Below are 11,922 nucleotides of genomic sequence, written 5' to 3'. Positions count from 1 at the left end.
AATACCGCCACACCATAACCACATAGTGACTGAATAATACCCCCATACTGTTACTGAATAATACCCCCATACTGTTACTGAATAATACCCCCATACTGTTACTGAATAATACCCCCATACTGTTACTGAATAATACCCCCATACTGTTACTGAATAATACCTCCATACTGTTACTGAATAATACCTCCATACTGTTACTGAATAATACCCCCACACTGTTACTGAATAATACCCCCATACTGTTACTGAATAATACCGCCATACTGTTACTGAATAATACCCCCATACTGTTACTGAATAATACCTCCATACTGTTACTGAATAATATCCCCATACAGTTACTGAATAATACCTCCATACTGTTACTGAATAATACCGCCATACTGTTACTGAATAATACCCCCATACTGTTACTGAATAATACCTCCATACTGTTACTGAATAATATCCCCATACAGTTACTGAATAATACCCCCATACTGTTACTGAATAATACCTCCATACTGTTACTGAATAATACCTCCATACTGTTACTGAATAATACCCCCATACTGTTACTGAATAATACCCCATACTGTTACTGAATAATACCCCCATACTGTTACTGAATAATACCGCCACACCATAACCACATAGTGACTGAATAATACCCCCATACTGTTACTGAATAATACCGCCACACCATAACCACATAGTGACTGAATAATACCGCCATACTGTTACTGAATAATACCCCCATACTGTTACTGAATAATACCCCCATACTGTTACTGAATAATACCTCCATACGGTTACTGAATAAAACTACCAAACCATGATCACATATTACTACAACATACTGTCAGAAAAAACCCACCATACTGTTAGTGAATAAATCACACTATATATAGACCAATATTACCACCATATAGTGACCTTATAGAGGTAGATGTCAGTTATACACAAGATATCTGCAGACCATATAAGTGATTACAGTATACTTATATCGAGTGACTATTGTGGCAAATGTAAGTTTTTAAAAATTTTTATACTGCTTTTTTTTGGTAGGTTCCGCTGGAGCGTTTGGACTATGTCGTAGATTCATTTGGACTACTCTGATGATCTACTTTTTAAAAAAAAATAAAATGGTGTAAGAGGGTTGCAAGGGGGAGTTTAGATTTCAATAAAAGTTTTTCTTATGTCTGTTTTTTTTAATGCTTTATTATGGCCTTGGTAATGGCTGTTGTCTGATTGAGAGCGTCCATTACTAAGAAGGGTCTTCGTGTTAGCCAGTAAAAAGGCTATCACTAACCCCTATTATTACCCCGATTCTCACTGCCGCGAGAGGAGTACGATCCAGTACCCGACCATCTGAAGCGACGGTAAGGCAGCAGGGCGGCCACAGGCTGGTTTTACCAGGCTGGGAAGGGATAAAAAACGTGGCCCTTCCCACCCTGGTGATGCAAGGCTGCAGCTGCTTTATTGTATCTGGCTGGTTGTGAAAAATAGCGGGAACCCCACTTTTAAAAAAAAAAAAATAATAGAAAAAAAATTACGTGAGATCCCCTCCATTTTTCATAACTAGCCAGATACAATAAAGCAGCAGCAGCCTAGCATTACCAGGGTGGGAAGGGCCATGGTTTTTGGCCATTCCGAGCCTGATAGTACCAGCCTGCGGCCACCCCAGTACCCTTCTCTTCAGATGGTCGGGTACTGGATCGTACCCAGCTCTTCCCAGTACTCCTGGTAGCTGTGGGTATCAGAGTACTAATAGGGGGTTAGTGATAGCCTTATTACTGGCTAACACTAAGCCCCTTCTTAGTAATGGACGCTCTCAATCAGACAGCAGCCATTACTAAGGCGGTAATGAAGTATTAAAAAACAGAGACATAAAGTAATTTATTTTATTGAAATGACAACTCTTCCACACAATCCACTTTAACCATTTTATTAAAAAAAATAAAAATAAAGCTTAAATCAGCGAAGTAGTCCAACGAATCTACGACGTAGTCCAAATGGTCCAGCGGAACCTGCAAAACAAAAATGAGCAGTATGAAAAATAAAAATAAAGTTGGCTGCCCCCACAGACGTACAAACATATGAATAAATAGTTACCTTCGGAAAATATTAAAATAATTAGAAAAATTAGGCCCATAAAATAAAACATATCAAATAAAAAAAAATAATTATAACACCTTTGTTTTAAAGAGAACCTTTCACCTCCCCATACATTTACAGCTGAGTGCAGCAGGTAATGGGGGGGGGGGCGCACAGACTCTGGGGCACTTTACATTTTTTTCTTAGCCTCCTTCGTTATTTAGATATCGGTGCTGTAATATTTGGCGCCCGATATTTAAATAACCCCAGGAACTGTCAATGGGGAGGTAATTGGCAAGGGGGCGTGTAACATCGCCATGACACTGTCCAATCAGCTACGGTCAGCGTTACAGCAAGAGCTGGAGAGAGCGCGTGCGCGCAGCTCCGCCACCACTAAGGAACACAAGAGGAGAAGAAGAGTGTGAATTCTTCTTCTTCTGTTCCATGGCATCGGAGCTGTGCGCACACGCACGCTCTCACTCTTTAGCTCTCGGCAGACAAGGACGATAAGACTGATCTCTCACCTGAGATCACAGTCTTGTACTTGCCTGCCGAGAGCTGAAGAGTGAGAGCGTGCGCGCGCACATGATCTCTTCTCTCCAGCTCTTGCTGTTGACATTGTCCGTAGCGGATTGGGCAGTGTCACAGCGATGTTACACGCCCCCTTGCCAATTACCGCCCCATTGGCAGTTCATGGGGTTATTTAAATATTGGGCGCCAAATATTACAGCACCGATATCTAAGTATGGAAAGAGGGTAGGAAAAAAAATGTAAAGTGCCCCAGATTTTGTGACATGTCAGAAGTTTTGATCAGTGGGGTCGGAACTTTTTATTGAAAATGATTTGTACTTTTTAAGATACAGCTGCATTGTATCCTGTATACAGAGCAGCTGTATATAGCGCTGAGACCTGAATGTATTAGGTCGCCTATTACTGATCACATCTAAGTTATGAACTTAGATGTGATCGGTAACAGCTCGATCCTGCAGGACTCGCTGACACTGAATCAGTCAGTCCCGCTGACCTGACGGATACAGAGCTATATACATTATATAATATACTTCTTTTAATTAGCGGGGGCAGGATTATGGGGAAGGATTAGGGCGTGTTCACATCAGCGTTGGCTTTCCGTTCCGGGGTTCCGTGGGAGGTTTCCGTCGGGTGAACCCCGCAACGGAAAGTCAAACTGAAACCACAGCTTCCGTTTCAGTCACCATTGAAATCAATGGTGACGGAAACATTGCTAATGGATTCCGTTCGTCACCATTCCGGCAGGTTTCCGTTTTTGTGATGGAATCAATAGCGCAGTCGACTGCGCTAATGGTGACGGAAACGGAACTGTGGTTTCAGTTTGACTTTCCGTTGCGGGGTTACCTCCGACGGAACCCCAGAACGGAAAGCCAACGCTGATGTGAACAGGCCCTAAGGCTTCTTTCACACTAGCATTAATATACGTTTACCTCTCTTCCGTCAGAGGAAGAGAGGATCGATACATTAAACGGAAAGCAACGGTTCCATTAGAATTACCATTGCTTTCAATGGTAATTATTTTGTATCAGTTGCTTTCCGATTGTCTCCGTTTGCTAAGTTTCCGTTTTTTTTTAAAGGAAACAAAAGTGCAGTCTGCAGAACTTTTATTTCCGTTCAAAAGAACGGAAACCTAGCGAACGGAGACAAACGGAAAGCAACTGATACAACAGAATTACCATTGAAAGCAATGGTAATTCTAATGGAGCCGTTGCTTTCCGTTTAACGTATTGATCCTCTCGTCCTCTGACGGAAGAGAGGTAAACGTATATTAATGCTAGTGTGAACAAAGCCCAAAACAAGATATTAATATTAAAAAAACAAAAAAAACCCCAGCTAGGATTTGAACCAGCAACCTTCCATGTGTAAGGCAGACAAGCTAACCACTACACTATAGAAGCTGTCATAGTCAATGTGTCTGAAACTGTAGTAATTGAGGGTTTATTTAATGACAGGCACTATTAGTCTCTCCTGTCTCTCTGCTGCGTGTGGGTGGTGACTGGTCAGAGACTCACAGTCAGACTGGCTGCCGCAGCTGCCGCATGCAGTGTGCACTGGGAGTGACTGTGAGACTCACCAGTCACAGCCCTGATTGTAGCTTTCCCACGCTAATTAAGCACAGGAAAGATACAAAGCCAGGAGTATACTGCAGGGGGGGGGGGTGTCTGGGCGTTTTACTGACAGCAGAGGGCTCTATAGAGCCCTGACTAGTTACTATACTGAAAGGTTAGGGGGGTCTGAGCATCTGACTGACTGTTCTAAAGGGGAGGGGGCAGAATCTCCCCCCTATAGAGCTCTCTGCAGTAAGTCAGACAGACGCTCAGACCCTCCCCCACCCACACTAATCCTTCCATTATAGTGATGTGAGGGCTCTATGGGGTGGATTATTCCAGCCCCATAGAGCCCTCTGCTGTCGGTAAAATGCCCAGACTCCCCCTTGCAGTATACTCACGTCACGGGTCCCAGCAAGGCAGGAACTTACCTCTGCTGCTCGTCGCTCCTCCTGCAGACTTGCTCCTCTCTGGCTGCATGTGCTGTGTACAGCGTCAGAGAGGAGGAGGAGTGTTACAGACGTTCGGCACTTCTGCTATGTGCGTCTGCATGGCCCCTCCCCCCGGTCCAGTCCGTCCCGGGCTGAAAATGCTGCTCCCCCCCGTTTGGGTAGGTGGTGCCGCCTGAGGCCGTCGGCTCACCTGGCCTCATGGCAGATGCGGCACTGCACGCTGCCTCCCGGCCACTTACTGATTACATGTGCGTGAGTTACAGAAACAGCGTAACTCGCTGAGCTACGCTGTTTTCGTAACTCCCATAGAACTGAATAGTAGTTACGGAAACAGTCATTCACTACTACGGTAGTTACGGAAACTGCGTAGCTCGGCGAGTTATGCTGTTTCCGTAACTCCCGACCAGGTCCCAACCATGTAATCAGTAAGTGGCCAAGAGTCAGCGTGATCACAAAAAGCTTGAACAGGGTTTTGGGGGACCCCGTTCTAGAGATGGGACCCACGGTCGTTTACGGGACCCTGTCCTAGAGCTGGGACCCGCATCTATCTGATATTTATTACATATTCTGTGGATATGTCATAAATGTCCCACATGGGAAAACCCCTTTAAGGAATAAAAAAAAAAACAGAAGCTCACAAATAACAGGTCGGGCCCCTAAGACAGTTTTTCATTGCGATTAGGGAGGCCCCATTGACTACTTAGAAACAGGAAGAGTACTTCTTCGAAGGGCACATACACAAAGTCCTATTACAACTTGGTTTTGTACGGAGCCATAACAGGGCTGCTATAGAGGTACATAATGCCCCTACTGTACCTCTATATGCCTCCAATTTGATACGGCATGCTTCATCAGACTTCATATATACAGAAGCATAGCTTCTCCTAGCGTTTCCCAGCAGTTAGACCTCCATCATACATGCATTTCTGACATTGCCTAGGCATTTCTCATAAATATTATTCTTCGAAAGATCAATATAACACAACTTTAAAAAAAAACAGATTTACTTGCAATACTATGCCTAACCACATGGTGTGCTGTTCAGAGAAACCATGATTATGAGAAACACAGATCACATTGCGTTTTCATTTAGACGCATTTAGCACAGTATTATAAAGTTCCACCTAGTGGTATAAATAAGTAATGCAGCAATTTGCAGCATAACATGTTTTCTTAAAGAGAACATTCATCTAAACAGGCGTTCTTATCTTGGCTTACAAATCACAACATCCTTTTCTTGAAATGGATGGCAAAGAAACATACAGACCTTGTTATATTACTGAATCTATTTCACAATCTATTCATCACTTCTAAAGAAAACCAGTCTGTAAATGTCAATGATCACAAGTCTCACATACCGGGTGAAGAGAGCTGCCTCCAACGTCTCAGCTTTAACTCGAATTTTCTTTTATTCCTTGGTCTTTCAAGAAGAAACCAGGACCTCCGGGGATCTCAGTAGGGATGATTATAATTATAATCTGAGTTTGACCTGACCCAGCTGTCTTCTTATCTCTTCTTCAGGACTGGATGTAGAGCTCAGGCTCTATATAGAAGCTTTAATTATGAAACGTGTCAGACCATCATAATGATAAATGACCAATAAACCTTAACCCGGATTTTTCAGTATGAAGGTAAATTATTTGTTGAGCGGAAATCTGCAGCCAAGGGCGTACATACCATGCAAGAAGAACCCAAGGCTCCTGTTGATCATATGCCAATTCCCCTTCGTGGTGTGAATCCAGGCCCGGCTCCAGGTTTATGAAGGCGACACAGACTTAGTAGGCCCCTTTGTGGGGGAACTCACGGCGGCAGTAAAATGGCAGAAAACTTCACTTTCTGCCCCATATAGAAGTTAGTCCCTGTTTATGCCCCCATAAAGAAGTTAGGCCCCCAGTTTGTACCCCCATAAATTTAGTGCCCACTGTAGGTAGTGCAACGCAGCCCCCCTCCCAGTTAGTGCCACATAGCCCCTCTCCTAGGTAGTGTCACACAGCCCCCCTCCCAGGCAGTGCCACACAGCCCCTCCTCCCAGGTAGTGCCACACAGTCCCTCCTCCCAGGTAGTACCACACAGCCCCCCTCCCAGGTAGTGCCACACAGAATAGCAAATGAGAAAAGTACACATGCACAAAAGGATGCAGCTCCATTTATAAAAAAAATATTTTTATAATATAGATAACACTGATATCAAAACCTTAAACAGACAAGTCATTAAAAACATTTCAAATAGCACATAAAGTGCACGTACATGACCCAGGTCCCCACAAAATACTCCAGGAACAGAAAAAGCAGACGTAACCCTTAGGCCCCATGCACACGAACGTAAAAACGCCCGTAATCACGGCCCGCAATTACGGGCCCATAGACTTCTATTGGCTACGGGTACCTCCCCGTATGCTTATGGGAAGGTGCCCGTGCCGTTGAAAAATATAGAACATGTCCTATTTCAGGCCGTAATTACGGCACGGGCAGCCCATAGAAGTCTATGGGGCTCCCGTAATTATGGGAGCGTTGCTAGGCGACGTCAGTAAATAGTCACTGTCCAGGGTGCTGAAAGAGTTAAACGATCGGCAGTAACTCTTTCAGCACCAGGGACAGTGGCTACCAATCACAATATAGATAAAACTGTAAAAAAAAGACGTTCATACTTACCCAGAACTCCCTGCTTCTTCCTCCAGTCCGGCCTCCTGGGATGACGTTTCAGCCCATGTGACCGCTGCAGCCAATCACAGGCCAATCACAGGCTGCAGCGGTCACATGGACTGCGCGTCATCCAGGGAGGTCGGACTGGATGTCAAGAGAGGGACGCGTCACCAAAACAACGGCCGGGTAAGTATGAATTTCTTTTACTTTTACCTCGGAAAGGGCTGCCCCTTCTCTCTATCCTGCACTGATAGAGAGAAGGGACTGCCTATTAGTGCAGTTCAATTTTGCAGCGAAAACGTGCCCGTAAATACGGGTGGAATACTGGTGACACCGGACCCGTATTTATGGGCATGTGTCCGTAAATACTGGTGCAATACGGGTCGAATACGTGTGACCAAGGACCCGTATTTACGCCAGTATTTACGGGTGGACAAAAATACGGTCGTGTGCATGAGGCCTTATATTGTACATTCAAATGCCCCATACAATATAATAAAGTAAGAATTAATGCAGTAGTAAAAAGTTTAATATTCAGTGTGCAAGTTGTGTATACAAAGATACAAAATAAAATAAATAATAAAAATAAAAGAAATAATAAAAAAAAAAAGAAATAAAAACACAGAAAGCCACTGCTAGGATATGTTCACACAAAGCAGATACGCTGCAAAAAGCGCACAGCGTATTCGCCCTGTGCGCCACAGGGAATTCCGGAAGAAAAAAACGCACCAAATTGTGGTTGTTTTTCGACCGGAATGTCCGCTGCGGAAACAAAAAGCTTCATACTTACGTATCCATGGTGACGCATCCCTCCGCCGTCCTGCAGCCCGGCCTCCTAGGATGTAATATCTGAAGAGAGAAAAACGTACACAGCGCCACATGGTGCAAGATAAACCATACAAGCTAGTACTGGCGGGTACAGCTTAATGTAAAAGTCCGTTAGATGAAGACAGGTTGCAGCTTTCCGTATCCAGGTACCGGCATCAATGTGATTGAGCCGCAGGAGAGTAAGGGTAGTATATTTCAGTGAAATATATAAATAAAACTGGATATTTTTTGGAGAGCGCTACTTGATATGAAGAAAAGGCAGATGAGTAATCATGAGTTGATTTATTATGCAACGCGTTTCAACGCAGGACATGCGTCTTCGTCAGGCAAAGAAATCGGTATCTAGGATGTAACACGGGATGAAGCGTCATCCTAGGAGGCCCGCCTGGAGGAATAAACACAGACTTCTGGGTAAGTATAAGATTTTTTTTTTCTAAGTTGCATTTTTGCGGCATAATCGCTGCGATTCCACCTCAAAAAAATGCAACATCTGCTACTTGTTGCGGTTTTACCTCCCATTGAATTCAATGCAGAAATGGCGCAACAAATAAGCAGCGATTACGCAAATACAATTGACATGCTGCAAATTAAATAACCGCACCGCAGGTCAATTTCTGAGCGTTTTTTCCCCTCATCATTTACGCAGCGTAAGGCAAAAAAAAACGCAGCTTCTATCCCCGCCCCTGACAACCTAAAATGATATATTCCCTATATAAAAACAACCGTAATGGAAAGGGGGGATACAATTTAAAAATATATCTTAGTGATACTTTGTGGCATTAAAAAAAAATAGAAAAAAATGTGAAAAATAGACATTTATCTGCTTTAATTTATATTTTATATCACAAAAGAAGTAAAAATATTAATATAAAAAACGGCATAAAAATAAAGACCTACTGTAGGTATGGCAGAAAAAAGTCAAACATTTTTTAAATAGCGGAATAAGAAAAAACTTTATAGCTTTCCAACCCGCATGTAATTAAAAAAAAAACAAGACTGTAACTGGTCATCAACAGGGGAATAAAGCCTGGTCTTGGACTAGTTAATAAATCTAAAAGTATAATAGAGAAATGACGCTTGATTAGCTGACAATGCTCTTTCGAGAGGAAGCATTCATTACCACTTTCCATTGAAATCAATAGGAGTTATAGAAACTTACAAGACTTTGATAATGATGACCTTTACTTAGGTTGGGTCTTCAATATCAGATCAAACTTTCGGTAGTGGCTGCGCCTGGTACTGCAGCTCAGTCCTTATTACTTGAATGGGACTGAGATGCAAAGAGCTGCAGTACCAGGCATGGCCACTACTAAAGTATAGTGCTGTGCCTGGTAAGCAATGAAGAGGCCGCAGTGCTCACCTGAGTGCCGTCCCTTCAAACACTTGATCGATAGGGATGCCAGGAGTCGGATCCCCACCGATCTGGTATTGATTACTTATCCTAAGGATAGGTCATTCATATAAATGTCCCAGAAAACCCCTTTAACTCCTATTAGTTTCAGTAGGTTCCAACTTTACATCGAAATCATTGCTATGGCAGAGAGTGCCACTAATGTGGACATACAGATGTCTTCTTCTTAACCTGTCCTCATATCTCAACATATCCTGAGATGTTTGAGCTTTGAAAACACACATGATTTTGTGATACACTGTTTTGAAATGTTTATGCTCTATATGTCTATGTGTGGCCACCCAGTGGTTGTGATGTGAATTGCAGGGTTTTGATAGCATGTCGCGATATTGTATTGAATTTATTTCATGAGAAGTTGGAGTCCTTAACCAAATTCAAGCAAAGGTAACGGCTAGTTCTGGAAACAGTATTGTCAGCTCTCTCATAAACAATAGACTCATCTATGTTACCAGTCCTGCAAAGACTTCATAATATAACACGTATGCTATATTTTTATGACTGCATTAGGCGAAGTTTAAGGACATGATGTTCTTGGCTTCCTTCATCTTTTATATCTCTGGATCTATTTATGCATGAATTACCATTAATTCTAATCACAGTCCACAGTTCCTGTCATTTATTTTTTAGATTACTTTTAAAATGATGATTAGAATGATGTATCTGAAGAACATGATCTGTGGCTGCCGGGTCCCCATACACTTGTAGATGAGAAAAATTATTGAGGTTGTTTTGACTCTCACTTTCAATACAGTAAATAAAGGACCCCTCCCACTGCTTCCCCTGCACCCCCTATAGCTACGCTTCTACCTGAAGAACAATCTCACACTGAAGTCCTGGGACCAGCAGTGTACCAAAATCCAAAACGAAGATGTGGTAAAAGGGGGCCCTGTAGGTAAGTAGTGCAATTCATTAGGTATTCTTTTTTGGGTATCTCTGGGACTCAAAGGCATTACAATTACATATAGACCAGTCCTTACTTAAGCGTGAGATCAGTCCTATTTTTTGACGGCCAATATTCACGGGCCGTTAAAAAAATGGCCATGTGAATACACCCATAAAACATAAAACTTAATTGTTCTGAAAACGTCACACGGCCGTTTTTCACTGTCGTGTGAATGTACCCTAACAGGCAGTAATGCTTTGTTATACTAAGTATACCAAAATATTATGGAAGCGATCAGAAGATCACCATGTGAAGTTTAAGAAAAAATCAAATGATTAAATACAGTTAAAGAAAGTTTATTAAAAAATGAAAAAACTGCACAGTAAAAAAAAGAAATATTTTTTTTCCCATAAAAAGTGGTTTTATTTTGTAGTTTTAAAAAAAAAAAAAATGACACAAATATGGTATTACCGCGATTGTAACAATCCGAACAACAAAATTAACATATTTTAACAGCATGGTACATGAGGTACAAAATAATGAAAAAACAACTACAAAATAGCTTTTTTTTATCCACCCCAAAAAATATTAAAAGTTAATCAATTAGTCCCATGTACCCCAAAATGCTATCAATAAAAAGTAGATTTCATCCCACAAAAAAGCCCACATATGGCTACATCCAGAAAAATAAAATAAAAGTTATGGCTCCTGGAATGCCGCGATCCCAAAAAATAAATATATAGCGAATCTACAGGGGGTATAGCTCTATCTACAGCGGATGTGGCGCTATCTACAGGGGGTGTGGCACTATCTACAGCGGATGTGACGCTATCTACAGGGGGTGTGGCGCTATCTACAGGGGGTGTGGCGCTATCTACAGCAGGTGTGGCGCTATCTACAGCAGGTGTGGCGCTATCTACAGGGGGTGTGGCGCTATCTACAGGGGGTGTGGCGCTATCTACAGCAGGTGTGGCGCTATCTACAGCAGGTGTGGCGCTATCTACAGGGGGTGTGGCGCTATCTACAGGGGGTGTGGCGCTATCTACAGCAGGTGTGGCGCTATCTACAGCAGGTGTGGCGCTATCTACAGGGGGTGTGGTGCTATCTACAGGGGGTGTGGCGCTATCTACAGGGGGTGTGGCGCTATCTACAGGGGGTGTGGCGCTATCTACAGGGGGTGTGGCGCTATCTACAGCAGGTGTGGCACTATCTACAGGGGGTGTGGCACTATCTACAGGGGGTGTGGCGCTATCTACAGAGGGTGTGGCGCTATCTACAGGGGGTGTGGCGCTATCTACAGCAGGTGTGGCGCTATCTACAGGGGGTGTGGTGCTATCTACAGGGGGTGTGGCGCTATCTACAGGGGGTGTGGCGCTATCTACAGGGGGTGTGGCGCTATCTACAGCAGGTGTGGCACTATCTACAGGGGTTGTGGCGTTTTCTACACTACACTATCTTCAGGGGGGGTGTGGCACTATCTACATGGGCACTGTGGCACTATATGGGCACTATCTACAGGGGACACTGTGACGCTATCTACATGGGCAATGTG

The sequence above is a fragment of the Rhinoderma darwinii genome, chromosome 2 (assembly GCF_050947455.1).
Source record: "Rhinoderma darwinii isolate aRhiDar2 chromosome 2, aRhiDar2.hap1, whole genome shotgun sequence".
NCBI lineage: Eukaryota > Metazoa > Chordata > Amphibia > Anura > Rhinodermatidae > Rhinoderma > Rhinoderma darwinii.
The sequence above is the reverse complement of the archived record's forward strand: the minus strand, read 5'-3'. Positions refer to the sequence as shown.